This window comes from Rhagoletis zephyria, unplaced genomic scaffold (genome assembly GCF_001687245.7).
Source record: "Rhagoletis zephyria isolate East Lansing unplaced genomic scaffold, Rhagoletis_zephyria_1.1 Rzeph_scaffold_13298, whole genome shotgun sequence".
NCBI lineage: Eukaryota > Metazoa > Arthropoda > Insecta > Diptera > Tephritidae > Rhagoletis > Rhagoletis zephyria.
In genome coordinates this window covers 1-15,385 of record NW_016170369.1, presented here as the reverse complement: position 1 = coordinate 15,385, position 15,385 = coordinate 1, and the positions used below count along the sequence as shown (strand labels likewise).

General features: G+C 33.5%; 1 long non-coding RNA gene across 1 annotated transcript; it reads left to right on the top strand.

The window, feature by feature from the left end:
• Nucleotides 1-6,213: 6,213 nt before the first annotated feature.
• On the top strand, nt 6,214-14,077 carry LOC108378082 (uncharacterized). The gene is made up of 2 exons (XR_001849384.1): nt 6,214-6,419; nt 13,898-14,077. It is a non-coding gene; the product is annotated as an uncharacterized LOC108378082 (long non-coding RNA).
• Nucleotides 14,078-15,385: the final 1,308 nt, after the last annotated feature.

Below are 15,385 nucleotides of genomic sequence, written 5' to 3'. Positions count from 1 at the left end.
GTGTTTGTATTTATATCAATTTAGAGAATACATAGTAAGAATAGTAATATTAAATAGTGGTGCAAGAAGTCTTTCTGTTTCAAGTGAATTCTTATTCCTCTGCTACGAAAATAGTGGCGATAACTGAGCCGTTTATTTTGAAAGTGGAATATGTCACTTTTTTTAAATCGATAAATGTAAAGGCTTGCGCTTTAACACTTTCATTTAAATTACTGACTTACGTATAACAATTTTGTCCATGTATTTTACTAAAGTGATGTTTTCAAAGAACAGTGATTTACTAAAATTTATGAATAATACATTTAGGGCCGGTTGCTCAAAGCCTGGTTGACACTAATCCCCGGTTAAACATCGTTATCGACGTTACCGACACCGTGTTATATGCATGGAGCCGAAAACGTCGATAACGATGTTAACCGATGATTAGTGTCAATCAGACTCCAAGCAAAACCGGCCCGTAATCATTGATACGGAAATCTTTTCATACACATGCAAATTGCAAAATTTCAAGCTTTCTACTTCGGTAGCGTTATTAAGTATTTTAAACTTTATAAATGCAAATTTGTTATATGCATATATCTTATTGCATAATTTCAAACGTCTCACTTTGTAATATAAAAAGTCTTGTTTATTTTTGAATCATTTATTTTTAAAGCGGTGTTTTTGCACAGTGGTTCCAATCAGACTTTACATACGTATGCATGCGTACATACATACATGTGTACATACATTTATTATTGAAACAAAGGAAGTGTGGGCATTATTATATATGTAGCTACTGTGGCCACACATTTGAAGTATAAATCAAGTACAAAATATAACACCGTGCGACAGTAAATTTTAGACCNATTATATATGTAGCTACTGTGGCCACACATTTGAAGTATAAATCAAGTACAAAATATAACACCGTGCGACAGTAAATTTTAGACCCAAAAAAATTAATATATTCGCGAAACTATGGGTAAATTATAGTAAAACTGCGTACTTAGTTTTTCTCTATGACATCAGGATTTTTTTAAGGACTTTGAAATTTAAAAAATATGATTGTTTCAAAAAATTATTTAAAAAAAAAATCAGTGCAATGTAGGATACCCTAAGTATGTATTATATAAAAAAAAATTTAGAATTATGACAGAATATATTTTTTGGTGCATAAGGACGAATGGGTATGGAAAATGTCCTTTATAAATTTTGTTCTTAAATATCCTTGAAAATTTGCAATATTTTTTTTTTTTTTTTAATATTGTTTGAGGACTGAAAACTTTATTAACTTAAAAAGAGAAAACTTATTCAAAACGCATTTTCAATACCTATTCGTCCTTTTAAGCCAAAAAACTTTATTGTTTTTAAATTCTACAGAATTTTCTCTCTCAATTGGTACCCTTATTGTTATTCTACATTGCACTAACTTTTTTAAATAATTTTTTGAATTAATCATACCTTTAAAATTTCAAAGTCCGTTGAAAAAAAAATCCTGACGTCATAGTGAAAAACTAAAAACCGGAGTTTTACTATATTTGGCCCATAGTGTCGTGAGTACATCGATTCTTTCGTGTGTTTTGAAATGTTTTTATTTTTGTCGCACGGTGTAATCGATTACATAACATTTAACATATCAAGAAGCTATACATAAAGATAACAAAAAAATTATCGACCACCGTGGGTTTTAATATTAAAAACAAATTTTTGTAAAAACTGCAGATTGAGGGTATTAAAAAAAAAATAAGCCTCAGATATTGAACGTTTTATTGCTCTTCTGTTATCTTTTACTAACTCAGTACGTGTGATCTTCATGTATTTTTTATTGTCAATATTTGGGTTTCCGCCACAGTTTCTTGCGCTTTGCGGCATGCGCCTTTTGTACGATTCGAAGTTGGAATCCGGAACTACAGTTCTTACGTTGGTCTTCATAGGTGCATTTGGATTGGCAGGTTATCAATCTGGCCCGGTGTCCATCCGCCGTAAGTGCGCCACGCCATTTGCTTACTACTGAAGCACATAAAACGCTCGGTGTGTGAGCTGCAGCCCCCCTGGCGTAGTCTTACGAGTGGCGAAGAAAAGCACGCTTAAGCCGAAGTATCGCTGCACTAGGTAAAGGTTTGATAGCATTCCGATGGCAATTGCGCTTTGTGAAGAACGCATGATATCTTGATCCTGAAAATAGAAAGGAAGGGGGTTTGGTGTCAGATTTTCGGTGAGATGGATGAGTAAGATAATTTGAAATTAAGGAGAGTTCGCCAGGAGAAAACCGTTGTATTAGGGAATATTAGTCGCACTAGCTAACAAGACTATCGGCCTAGATGTTTGTTATATTTATGATATTAAATATTTAAATATGTATTATCCGGTGTGATAATATTTCTCTCAGAACATGCACTCATTTATGCCCACATATGTACATATATGATGCACGAATTTGATATCAATGATAGTTGACGATGAGAGTTAAGAGTATTTAATTGGAAATGTGGGTTTCAATTAGGCTTGCAAACTTTTAAAAGAGAACGTTGTATGAAGCCGGCTTTGCTTTAGGAGGACACAATATTCGTTTAATTTCTCGAAAAATTTTGAAATAAGAAAAATTAAAAAATTAAAACAAAAAGAAAATTTTCAAAAATATTTCGATTACGGTTTTTGGCGGTTAGCGCTCGATATGTTTATAAGTAATACCACGTAATAATAATAAGTAATAACCACTTAATGTTTAAACGGCTTTTTGCCGCTTTAATGGATTTCTTGTTATTTTTAATAGTATTGTAAAACTATTGCTCAATTTATCCAGATAAAAGAAATCGTTGAACATAAGTTCTTTTTATGGAAGAAAATATCTGACATCCTCAACAAAAAAAATTTAAAAAAATTTAACGGTAAGTCCCAGCTTCTTTGAACTTGCACTTTATTGTACTAAAATTGAATGGGCTACAAAACTGCATACTTAAAACTTTTCTAAAAAAATCGAATTAAAAACCTCGAAATTTTTACGAAAGTTTGTTGATTTTTTTTGTAAATGTTGCACAAAGATTGAAACTTGGGTTTTATATGGTTTTTGTTAGAGACTATAGTATATTTTTTATAAACAAATAACTATAATTAAAAAATTTTTAAGATAAATGGTCAAATCTTGTCAATATGTGAGTGTCGTAAAGTTATGATAAGCACTATATAATATATAGTATATATATCGTACTAGTATTATATTTCGCTGCAAAAATATATTTTGTTAATCAACATTCAATTGCGTTTTTTTGATGAGGTTGCCCAACACTATAGCGGCTATCAATCAACCATAAGCAAAGCTTTTTCAGTGATCGAAAAAACGAAAGCTTTATTCTTTTAGCGGCATCCGGTATTCCTTTTGAGTCGTGAATAATCGGTCGCTCATACGAACTTTCCTTCTCGATATATGCAAAAAAAAAAAAGATTTTGTGCTATCCAGATAATTGCTGTGAAGTTTTACTTTGAAGACACTAAATTTTGATATGACTTCATATTGACATTTCTGTAAAATGGCTTCAAAGCTTATAACATGAAATATTCGGTCTTCAAAAATAATTTTCTTAAATTCAGTTTTTCTCAGTTCGTTTTTTACCTCACTTAAGCACCGACTAAAATTGTAACCTTTCGACCTTTTTCATCTCTGTTCCGCTATGTTCTTAGTCTTGATCTATAGCAGCATCAGCAAATAAAATCACAAGCGTACTCACTCTCTTTTGTAGTATTTTCTCATGCTAGAAAATCCAATTACTATTTGTACTAACTACGCTCACTGGCTTTGTTATGCTCGCTTTCTACTCCGCCATTACACGCCGTTCTTATGCTTCGAAAATTTTTAGTACACACAACCAAGGTGTATTAAACAAGGTGTGATCGCCAACTCAGTGTGGCTCTCTTTTAAGGTGCTATAGTGTGAAGAAGTATAAAAAAACGATTCAAAATTCATAAATTTTTTTTCAATTTGACTTTATTGGATGGTTCAAATTCAATCACCTTTTGCACACAAGTTTGTTGTGCGCGCTCTCAGCGCATCATTCAGTTTATTAAATTTTTTTTGTTTACTATTTTAAAAAATAAAATTTTTTTGTTTTCTCTCAACACGAATAATAGCAACAAAAGTCAATAACAACAAGTGAGTAACAGCAGCAAAGCTTTCCATGCGAATTCAATTGACAGTGTACGATAATAATTTCGTGTGGTTACACACTCGCTTTGCTTAGTACTCAGCGAATATAAGCGGCACTCAATTTTACGTATGCATTTGTATTTTCGCTTTTTCGTATTTACCTCGTCACTATTTTCGGACATCTCTGCATTCGTGTTAGCACACAACGCACTGTCGCACAGTGCCGCCTAAGTGGGCAAAAATCGAAAAATTCTTTGTCTGCAATATGAACGTGTTTGGTATTTTCGTAAAGGTAAATTACCTTTAAAAAAGAATTAAACAAAAATTTCCGTACAAAATAAATTTTATGCCGCCAGGAAGCCACTAAAGTGGACAAATGTTATACTAAGAATTTTAATAAGAGCATACCCATGCGTAAGCTCTTCACGGAAACAAATGTCAAAAATAAAAATAAATTCTTTGAAATAAAATGTTCGTTTGAGAACTACAGGAATTAAAAATTTGGAATAAACAATTTTTTTAATCAAAATTTCACAAAATGGTAAATTTTAATGGAATTAAAAAAAATATACGTATATGTGGTTTTTTATTATTTTATTAAATAGCACGGGTTTTTAGCTTTCGAAAGAAGCAATAAAAACATACTCATTTTTTGCACTTTTTGAAGTAATGCGTTTTTTGCTAATGCATAAAATGTATTTTTTTTTTTCATTTTTTGTCAGTGCCATCAAATCTGCACGATCGTGCTATTTTCAAAAATTAAGTGTCAGATAAAAAATCTTGACCTGTAGACAATAGAGGTTTATTTTTTTTAAAGAGTTGCCACCCCTTAAAAAATTAAATTAAAATTAAAGTTAAATGAATTATTAAGAGATGGGTGGCAATCAAAATGTGTATGAAAAGGGTTTATTCCTCAAACACATATAGAGGGTTGCCACCTGATTAAAAAAACAAATTCCATTTGAATTAAAGTAATTGAAATAGATAGGTATCACCATATGGGAGTCAGACGAAAGAAGTTCAAGAAGGTGTTAGCTTGCAAATATTACGAAGAGGGCTGCCACCTATTTGTAAAGTCAAATTTAGTTAAACTAAAATCATACACTGTTGATCAGTGATTTGCTCTGATTACATTCCTTTTAAATTACTAGACTCTTAAATTAACTGAATGTTTTTACTCTTCACTTATTTCTCGTTAAATATGTCCAATTTTTTCTTTTGTCTGATACCCATATTGATATACATATTTCCGTTACCTTATTCCCTTAATTAAAGTTAATTTAATTGTTTATACATGTGGCAACCTTACTACGTGTCATGTTGTAATATCGAATTCATTTAACTTATTAAATAATTTTAATAAAATGTGTAGCAAGTGGCAACCCTTTCCAAAAAAATAAAACTTTATTGCACATATGCAGGCCAAGCCCTGTCATTTGACACCTCACTTTTGAAAATACTCAATTTTACTAAGAATCGAATTTTCATTTAAATCCGTCCATAATTCTATTTTTGCTCACATTTTATATGGAAGTGAAGCACTGTATTTCGGTGCTTTCTGCAGTAGGCGAAAATAGCGAATTGATCAAATTGCTGTTCAGCCATCTGCACTAGCAGCAAAGTGTACATAGAATGGGGGAAAAATGATAGCTAAAAAGACTCGGAGAGGAAAATCCAAATTTTACGAATGATGTAGAAAAGAACTAAAGTGGAAAGAAATCGCTAGCAAAACACATATTTAACAGCCACGAACAGCAAAAACACATAAAAACAACAAGGCAATGGCAAATTTGAAATACGTAGCAGCAAACAAAAACATTGAGCTAATGCTTAGTGTGTACCTTCTCTGCACACCTGTACGCACCACTGCGACTCTCTCTTAGGCATTCTTTGTTGGCCGCTTAGCTTTTAATGCTGTTATTACCACCTCACACCTTTCCTGCTTCTTCTACGTCTCTCCTTCTACACTTATTCTGGAACTTGTTCGTCTTCAACCTTAGTCGCCGTGTCTGTGGCTTCTTCGTTTTCGCATTTATACGCTTTCATCAACACACCTTCTTCTCGGTTGGCACCCGAATGAAGGTTCGTGTCTTAAGTCTTTGGTTTGCTGCGATTCAGTTTCTTCGTGTACGCCGTCAGTGCTGGTTGTGTTTAGCGGATGGAAGAAAGCGTCTGCTGCCTCTTATGGACTAAGCTGAAAACAAAAATAAACTTTGCAAGTTAAAACTGTTGGAAATATATTTAACTATATTACAAGAACAACGAAAAGCTGAACACTGCGAATTTTTGGGTGTATGTGAGTGACGAAATTCCAGTGAAGAAAAAATAAAATAAAAATATAGAAAATCGTCTATTAAATAAAGAGTTTGCATAAAATTGTTATACTACTTGCATTTCACATTTCTGTGCAGAAAATTCTTTAATGTGGCGCAAAGAAGAAATAAACACAAATTTGCGTCTTCGAATTTACTTTGCATTGAGTTTGCTAAGCGAGTGTGCACAAATGGAATTGTGTGTGACTGTGTGCGTGTTTACTCGCTAGTTTTGTTGTGAAAGTGCAAATAAAAATGCTTTAATATGCAAAGAAAAAATCAAAAGCACTGAAAGCATTTTTTATGTGATTCTAAGTGAAATTTTTGTGGCATTAGAAATGCGCGAAAAAACGCATGAGCGATTGAAAAAAAAAACAAGAAATACGAAAATTCGAAAACAGTGTTAATAACATTATTTTAACTAATCAAATACTCGTAGTTCGAAAAACTTTTTATAACTGCTTTCTCACAGCACAGTTTTCATTAAACTCAAATATATGTACGAATATTTTGCGATAATAAATTACATTGTATGTATTCAAATTTGGTTTTTTTAGAAATAATAGACTTTAATTTAAATATGTATTAAGCAATTTGAAACATTATCGAAAAATTACAATTATGTGCATCAGCATCTTTAAGAAAATTGTTTTAATAGCTGAAAACATTATGATTTTTTTTTACTAAAATCCTTTAAAGTGGGAAATTTTAGTAAAAACAAAATACAGTACTCAATTTTAAAAGTGGGAGAAAAAAAGTTTCTATTTATCAAAATAAACATATTTTTTTATTCATTAAAACTTTTTTAAATATAAATTTTCGAAAAAAGGTATTATAGATCTAATATTAAGATATTTATATTTTAATAATAAAATCGGGAAAAATCACATTTATTTGCATTATCATCTTTAAGACCATAATAGGATTGAATAGCAAAAAAATGTTATGAAAAAATTAAAAATTGTATTAAGATTAGTTAAAAGTTTAAAAATTTAGTTGAAACAAAATACAGTTTTCCATTTAAAAATTGTCAGAAAAAATATTTCTATTTATCAAAACAAATTGTTTTCAATTTGTTGTTGCTTTTCCACAAAAAAAATTTTTCATTTAAAAAATGGCCTCGAGCTCATTATAAAATTGTTGAATATAATTTTTCATATTTTATATTGTTTTTTAAATACAAATTCTGTTTCCATGAATAGTGAAAAAATGGTACTGTCGCAGGAAAGATTTAACAAAAATACCTATAAAAAAATAAATGTTTTATCTACTAAAAAATGTATATGTATATTTGTATTACAAATGTATGTATGTATATGTCTATATCTATCATGATTCCCCTAGGCTGTTACAAACGACCGTTATGCGAACAAAGTTAATATAGTCTTGTGCACAAGTGCGCTCGAGTACAACAAAAGAAATTTTTTATAGGTAATTTTTTTTATAAAACGTAATTTTTCATACATATTTACTAATTTTTTATACTAAAAACTACTTTTTGATTTTTGATTTTGTTTTATTTTCCTTTTCTTAAGGTTCAATGCACATAAAAAATGTATAGTCTTATTTAATTATCTACTAAAAAGATTTAATATAAGCAAAAGAAAAATCGACATTACAATGTAATTTGTTTTTGAAAAATACGCACGTCTCAGTAAACTACACATCCACCATTCCATAGCCCATTCTAAAAAACATAACAATACCAGCTATTATTTGCAAATACTCGTAAACTAAAATTTTTCGACCTGCCCTCGAAAGGCGATTTTTCCGCTAAGCGCACAAATTTAAGCCAATTTAACGCTTGCTATTAAATATGATTATAAATTATACATGAATTAAAAAAAATGCTGGCCTTAACATTTTTCCACTAGCCGCTGCTGTTATTGCTGTCGTTCGAATAAAAATCAGCACTTTAATTTCTTTATTGTAAGTTTTGCTGTATTTAGTTATTGTTTTTCTATGTATTTTTATTTTGAATTTACTCTATGCTTGGCTTAACAAAATTTCCAGTTGCTAAATAGAATCAAAACATAATGAAAATGTGGACGTTGGTGTACAAAAAAAAAATAGACAAAAACAAAATGCTGGCGTCATCGTTCGGCAATTTGAAACCACACCACCATTGAAAGCTTGGCAATAGAATGGCGGAGTTAAGCGAGAATGGTTCAAATATAACTTAAGGAAAAAAATAAAATTGTAATGAAGTTCAAGCTGCGGTATTGCGGTATTGAAAAATATAGGCTCCCAAGTTGCTTAGATGAAAAAATAGTAAAAACTAGTTAACAAAGGAGACATTTTAAAGTAATATTATGCCAAAAAGATAGTAGCGGTTACCGCCAAACACTGGAACCAACAACCAACAGGTGATTTTATACAAAGCTGAACAACTTTGTAGAAATACGAAGATAAGTAGAACTACTATTTCCTCCGTCTACCCAATTACTGCAATCTATACAATTTATTTCTTCGAAAAGACATGTCGAGCTTAACGCAATGTTTTCCCAAAAGTACTCCATTAACTCTTATGGCGTTCCTCCCTTGTTAGAGAATATACATTCTTTGAACAATTGGGACCATGTTTGCCTAAAAATTCGATTAGCCACGCCCCGATTAAAGCTTTTATCAGTTTATAGGTATATAAAGTCTATTAGTGTGGCATATTGCTTACTAATAACTTCTTCACCAGTAAGAAACCGTTTTTTTGTGACTGTTTCTTTTAACACCTCTGTGTCCAGTGCCTTAAGTAAGGAACAGTGAGTTTTTCAGATCACTAACTTTTTCGTTTTATTGAATTTTTATTGGTTACCTGCCTTTAGAATTGATTTCGATCAAATAGGTATATCGACTAAAATCCCGCATAGAAGTTGTCTTTAAAAAGAAGCTCTAATGGAACTTAGATAAAGTTACCTAATAAGCCAGGGTAACATTGTGGATAGATGGATAGATCTAGTAGGTCTATTGTGCCCTCCACTCATTGCAACACATATTCTACTCCTATAAACTCAATTTAATCGCAGAAGCGACAGAAATCATTCGACTAGATTCCCAACTTATGCATATGTCCTCTGATCCTACTATCTATGTCCAATGGAGATGCCTGTAATGATTATTGGGAGGTTAATGAGAAGTTTATATCTTTTTAGATTGTACTCCCAGTAAGATTTTGGTCTAGCGAAGGCCTATTGGACTATGCCAGTGTTGTTATCTCCTAATTATTGTTCCATTTCTAAGCTCTTGGGGAAGGACTGGGAAACCACCCCTAAATAGGGTTGTTGTATGTATGAAGTCATTTTGATACCCGTCCTAATATGCACACGCCAGCCTGGTTAAATAAAACAAAAATGAAGTCTTCGCAGGCCGAACTTACCATAGCTCTCGATGCGCATCAAGCAGTAGGCTCTAATGTTTACAATCACACTCATCTTGGCAACAACGCAGAGGGTAACAATATGGTAACTCCATACACCCTCATAGTTTTAGAACAAGGGAAAATACTGCGTGGGAACCGTGTTTTCCAAGGTATAACTACCCTTAGAACTTCAAGGCTTTTTCCCTTATAGAACCAAATTGAACGATAAAGTATCAAAGTCCCGGAAATATAGCNTAGTAGGTCTATTGTGCCCTCCACTCATTGCAACACATATTCTACTCCTATAAACTCAATTTAATCGCAGAAGTGACAGAAATCATTCGACTAGATTCCCAACTTATGCAGATGTCCTCTGAGCCTACTATCTATGTCCAGTGGAGATGCCTATAATGATTCTAAATTTTTGTTTGGGAGGTTAATGAGAAGTTTATATCTTTTTAGATTGTACTCCCAGTAAGATTTTGGTCTAGCGAAGACCTATTGGACTATGCCAGTGTTGTTATCTCCTAATTATTGTTCCATTGTCATTTTGATACCCGTCCTAATATGCACACGCCAGCCTGGTTAAATAAAACAAAAATGAAGTCTTCGCAGGCCGAACTTACCGCGGCTCTCGATGCGCATCAAGCAGTAGGCTCTAATGTTTACAATCACACTCATCTTGGCAACAACGCAGAGGGTAACAAGATGGTAACCCCATACACCCTCAAGGTTGTAGAACAAGGGAAAATACTGCGTGGGACCTGTGTTTTCTAAGGTATAACTAGTCTTAGAACTTCAAGGCCTTTTTCCTTATAGAACCAAATTGAACGATAAAGTATCAAAGCCCCGCAAGTATTGTCACATCTGGCAAACAATAATTTCCATGACAAGACAAGAAGTAAGACTTTTTTTACTAGCCACTGTAATCCTACAAACCGGGAAGTGTTTTGCTTTGACCAGCCCTGGTAGTCTACTGAGGAAAAGTAAGCAGTAAAGCACATTGTATGCTATTGTAAGGCCCTTCCTGCATAGGTCTAGAGTTCGCTTCCTAGTATAACCGTACCTAGAAGCGCACGACCTTAAAAGCATTCAGGCAGTTGAGTTACGAATGTTTTTTGAAAACTTCTTCAAAAAATCTACACGACACATTTTCCAGGAANCGCCAGCCTGGTTAAATAAAACAAAAATGAAGTCTTCGCAGGCCGAACTTACCGCGGCTCTCGATGCGCATCAAGCAGTAGGCTCTAATGTTTACAATCACACTCATCTTGGCAACAACGCAGAGGGTAACAAGATGGTAACCCCATACACCCTCAAGGTTGTAGAACAAGGGAAAATACTGCGTGGGACCTGTGTTTTCTAAGGTATAACTAGTCTTAGAACTTCAAGGCCTTTTTCCTTATAGAACCAAATTGAACGATAAAGTATCAAAGCCCCGCAAGTATTGTCACATCTGGCAAACAATAATTTCCATGACAAGACAAGAAGTAAGACTTTTTTTACTAGCCACTGTAATCCTACAAACCGGGAAGTGTTTTGCTTTGACCAGCCCTGGTAGTCTACTGAGGAAAAGTAAGCAGTAAAGCACATTGTATGCTATTGTAAGGCCCTTCCTGCAACCGTACCTAGAAGCGCACGACCTTAAAAGCATTCAGGCAGTTGAGTTACGAATGTTTTTTGATAACGACTTCAAAAAATCTACACGACACATTCTCCAGGAAATAAATGTTATATTTTTTGACACTTGCAAGCTGCTGTTGAAAGAATTTGTCTACGCTCTAGCAAATGAAAGATGTATACAAAGCCAACTATAGGCAAACTGAGCCTAGGTAGGATCTAAAGAGATCTAGAAGAACGGGCATATCCAATGCCACCGCAACTAATTAACATTTGGGTTGGAGGTCAAGTGGAGATTCCAATTTCCAGTGTTGATTTTCAGGTTTAACTGCATTAGAGAACCGAATCATTTTCAAACGAAAGGGAAAATTTATTGCATGCAAAATAATCTGAGTTCACCACTTGAGAAAAGCTTGAATATCAACATTAGTTCATTAGTTCAAATGTTGAATATACACTTGAGAATCAAGCATTTCTCAAATATTTGAAACAATTGGGACAATGGTTGCTTCTGTGCATATTGGGGAGTACCGTCTCGTGGATGCTGCAGATATAAAAAAAAAACTATGAGGGGAGCAAGACAGTCTTCCACATTCTTTTTGACGACCCACTCGTCACACATATTCTTTGAACCAAACCAACCACTTAATTAGTCCTATCCGAAGTAACAATGAAATCACAAAACTTTTGGGAAAAAATATATTTATTTTTCAACATAATCTCCTTTCAGCTCTATACACTTTTCCCAGCGATGCTCAATAAGTAAGCACTCTCAGTCGACGATCATCCATTATCGTTTGTGGATTTTCTTCACCGTTTCTGGAGTCGTCGCCTCATTTGGTCGACCACTGCGATGCTCCTCTTGGCAGCTCGTACGGTCTCGTTTAAACTCTGCTACCCAACATTTTACTGTTGTAAACGAAGGGGCAGACCCGCCCATATTAGAATCTATTTAATCTTTTATATTGGATGGGCTGAGGCCTTTCAAATAAAAGTACCAATTTTCTCCATTTTCACAAATTCACTGAAAACGTTCACTATTGACGGCTGCCAAGCATATACTAAACAACTTGGGCTCTTCAAACTTGAAAAATATGCTTTATAGATTGTGTACTTTTTAACACACTGATATTTTTCAAACAACTACCGCCATCTCTAGGTTAGGCCGGGTACTTTTGCGATCACCCTCGTAATGCCAGACATTTGCGAATTTTGACTTCCGGCCCAACGTTGGCGTTGGCGTTGGCACTTAATAATGGAAATCCTCACCTAACTTGGCATTTGAAGGCACTTCAAATGATTAGCCAGCCAAGCAGCAAAGCATTTGATGTGTAATAAAAGTAGTCACCTACAATTAAATTAACATCGCAATTGATGATTCAATGATGGACGTTAGAAGCGTCAAGCGCAAAATGCCAAGCGCCAACTGTCTGGCCTTTTCCACACGTTTGTGCGTTTCTTATTTCTGCTTACTTATGTACATATTTTACAAATCTACAACGATGAGACTTTCACAACAACATTAGCAAAAGAACCCAATTAAACAATGAAAAAATTAAAACACAGCAACAAAAGCAATAACAACAGTTTAACCAATAACAATGACAAAGTCAGCAAGTGCGGTGCACTCAGTTAAGTTGAGGTATTAAAAAATATTTCAAAAGAAAAAAAGTAAGAAATAAAAAGCATATCCACTGCTACTTTGTCGATAGTTCCGCAAATGTGAACGCAACAAATCGTCTCACTCACCTTCACCTGCGACCCACAACCGGCGGTGGGCACCAGCGGCGAACAGCGGGTCGCAGCGACCGCATGAGCCACCGCACCACACCGCAAAAGTCACACATGAACCACAAACCACTCACCGCACACCACAAGACCACAAAAAGCAGTCAGCCAGCGAGACGGGTGAACGGAATCAAAGAAAAAGAAAAGAATCGTTAAATTAAAGAAAACAAACAGAGCATTCTGTTGTTACGCTTTGCAGTTCCTTCTTCTTTTACATTTCTTCTTCTTCTTTGCTACTTTTCCCACATACAAATACTTCTTTCTCTTCTGCTGCAATGCTGGTCGCTTACTGGCACTTTGCTTGGCTTGTGTCTCCGGTTACATTGCATGCTTTTGATGGGCTTCTTCAGCCGTTTCAACTCGGCTTTCTTCTTTTTCCCCCCATCTTGCTGGGTGAGCGCTGCACCTTCCTCAAGACTCCAAAGTGTTTATACGAGTATTTAAAAATAGTTACGTGTGTTTCTGTTTTGTATGGCGCTGTGAGCTGCAGTGAAAAAAAATTTAAAAAAATATTAATAACAGAAGTTACCGCTAAGCGCAAAGTGATTGCCACTTTATCGCCGCCAGCGGAGCACCTTTCGAAATTAACGAAGAAAATCTTTAAGGCAAACATTTGAGCGAGAAAAAAAGAACTGAAAAAATTACTAGTTTTTTTCGTAGTTCAATTAATTTATTTTCTTTTTTACTTCATCTAATAAATAGCCAAAACCAACAACAGTGCAACAAAAGCAAAATCCATGCTATCAAACATAAATACATATCAACAAAACTAAAGTGTGAAGTAAGAAAAAAAACTACACAAAATAACAACAACAACGACAATCAAATAACTTCAAAATAATCCAGCATAAAAAGTATCAGAATCTTCTTCATCTAAAAAAACAAAAAAACAAAGAAAAAAACACAAATCATCAGCTCCAGCTCCTCCTCTTTCTTGAATTTACTGCCGGTGAGTTATAGTTTCTCTTGCAATGAAAGAAAAGCTGCTTAACATTTACACACGTTTGTACACAATTTTAATCTTTTATGACACCAAAAATGCTCTGAGAAAAAAAGATACACCAAATCAACTACAGGAAGTTGCACGCTGAGGCGATTAAGAACGCTCAATAAATTGTGTTACATTTGAAAGCGGCTGTGCATTAAATTGCTGCTCATTTTTTCTCCTTTACTTCAGTTTCGGTACAAATTTTTTATTATTCTTGTTTTTGCTTCTAGCTGTGGTGATTCCATTCAGCGTTCAATGACATCGACGCCAACTGAGTTCGATAACAGTTTTCAATGTTAGGCAATTAACCTTTAATTTAAGCGTGTGGGTATACCTGTACTTCGTGCGACTGTGAACGGAAGGTTTGGTTTTCTAATAAGCCGCAAGTTTTGTATTGATTTTTTTTTTGTTGTTTAAACTAGTAACTCACTACATAAATCAAGCTTCTACTAAATATTTAAAAAGTTGAATTAATTTTTATTTATTATTTTTAGTTATTTACTTAACTATCAGTGGACTTATCTGTAACTAATATACGGTCACTCACTGAAGTACTCGTAATTGTGTCTTTCCACAACATTCAAATTGTTTTCCATCATAAATATTTTTCGTTAATTTTTATTTACAATATGGCTCTTTCTATAACAAAAACCATAAAATCAATCTTGCAAACTTTGTACAAAATTCACAAAAGTTAATTGAACTTAAAAAAATTTTCATCATAATTTCAAAATTTTTTAAATAGAATTTTTAGAAAATTTTAGTTTTTCAATCAAAATTTTTTTGAGAATTTTCACTTTAGCCCATCCAATTTCAGTATAATATTACTGACAGAAGTACTCGCAATTTTGCCTTTTCACAGCAACAATGTTTTCCATCATAAATATTTTTCGTTAATTTTTATTTACAATATGGCTCTTTCTATAACAAAAACCATAAAATCAATCTTGCAAACTTTGTACAAAATTCACAAAAGTTAATCGAACATCAAACAATTTTCATCAAAATTTCAAATTGTTTAAACACAATTTTTAGAAAATTTTAGTTTTTTCATCAAAATTTTTTTAAAACTCACTTTTTTAGCCCACTCAATTTTAGTATAACAAATAGAGTGCAAGTTTGAAAAAGCTAAAAATGACCGTTGATTTTTTAAATTTTCTGTCGAGGGTGTTGCGCTTTTTCTTCCATATAACACATGAACC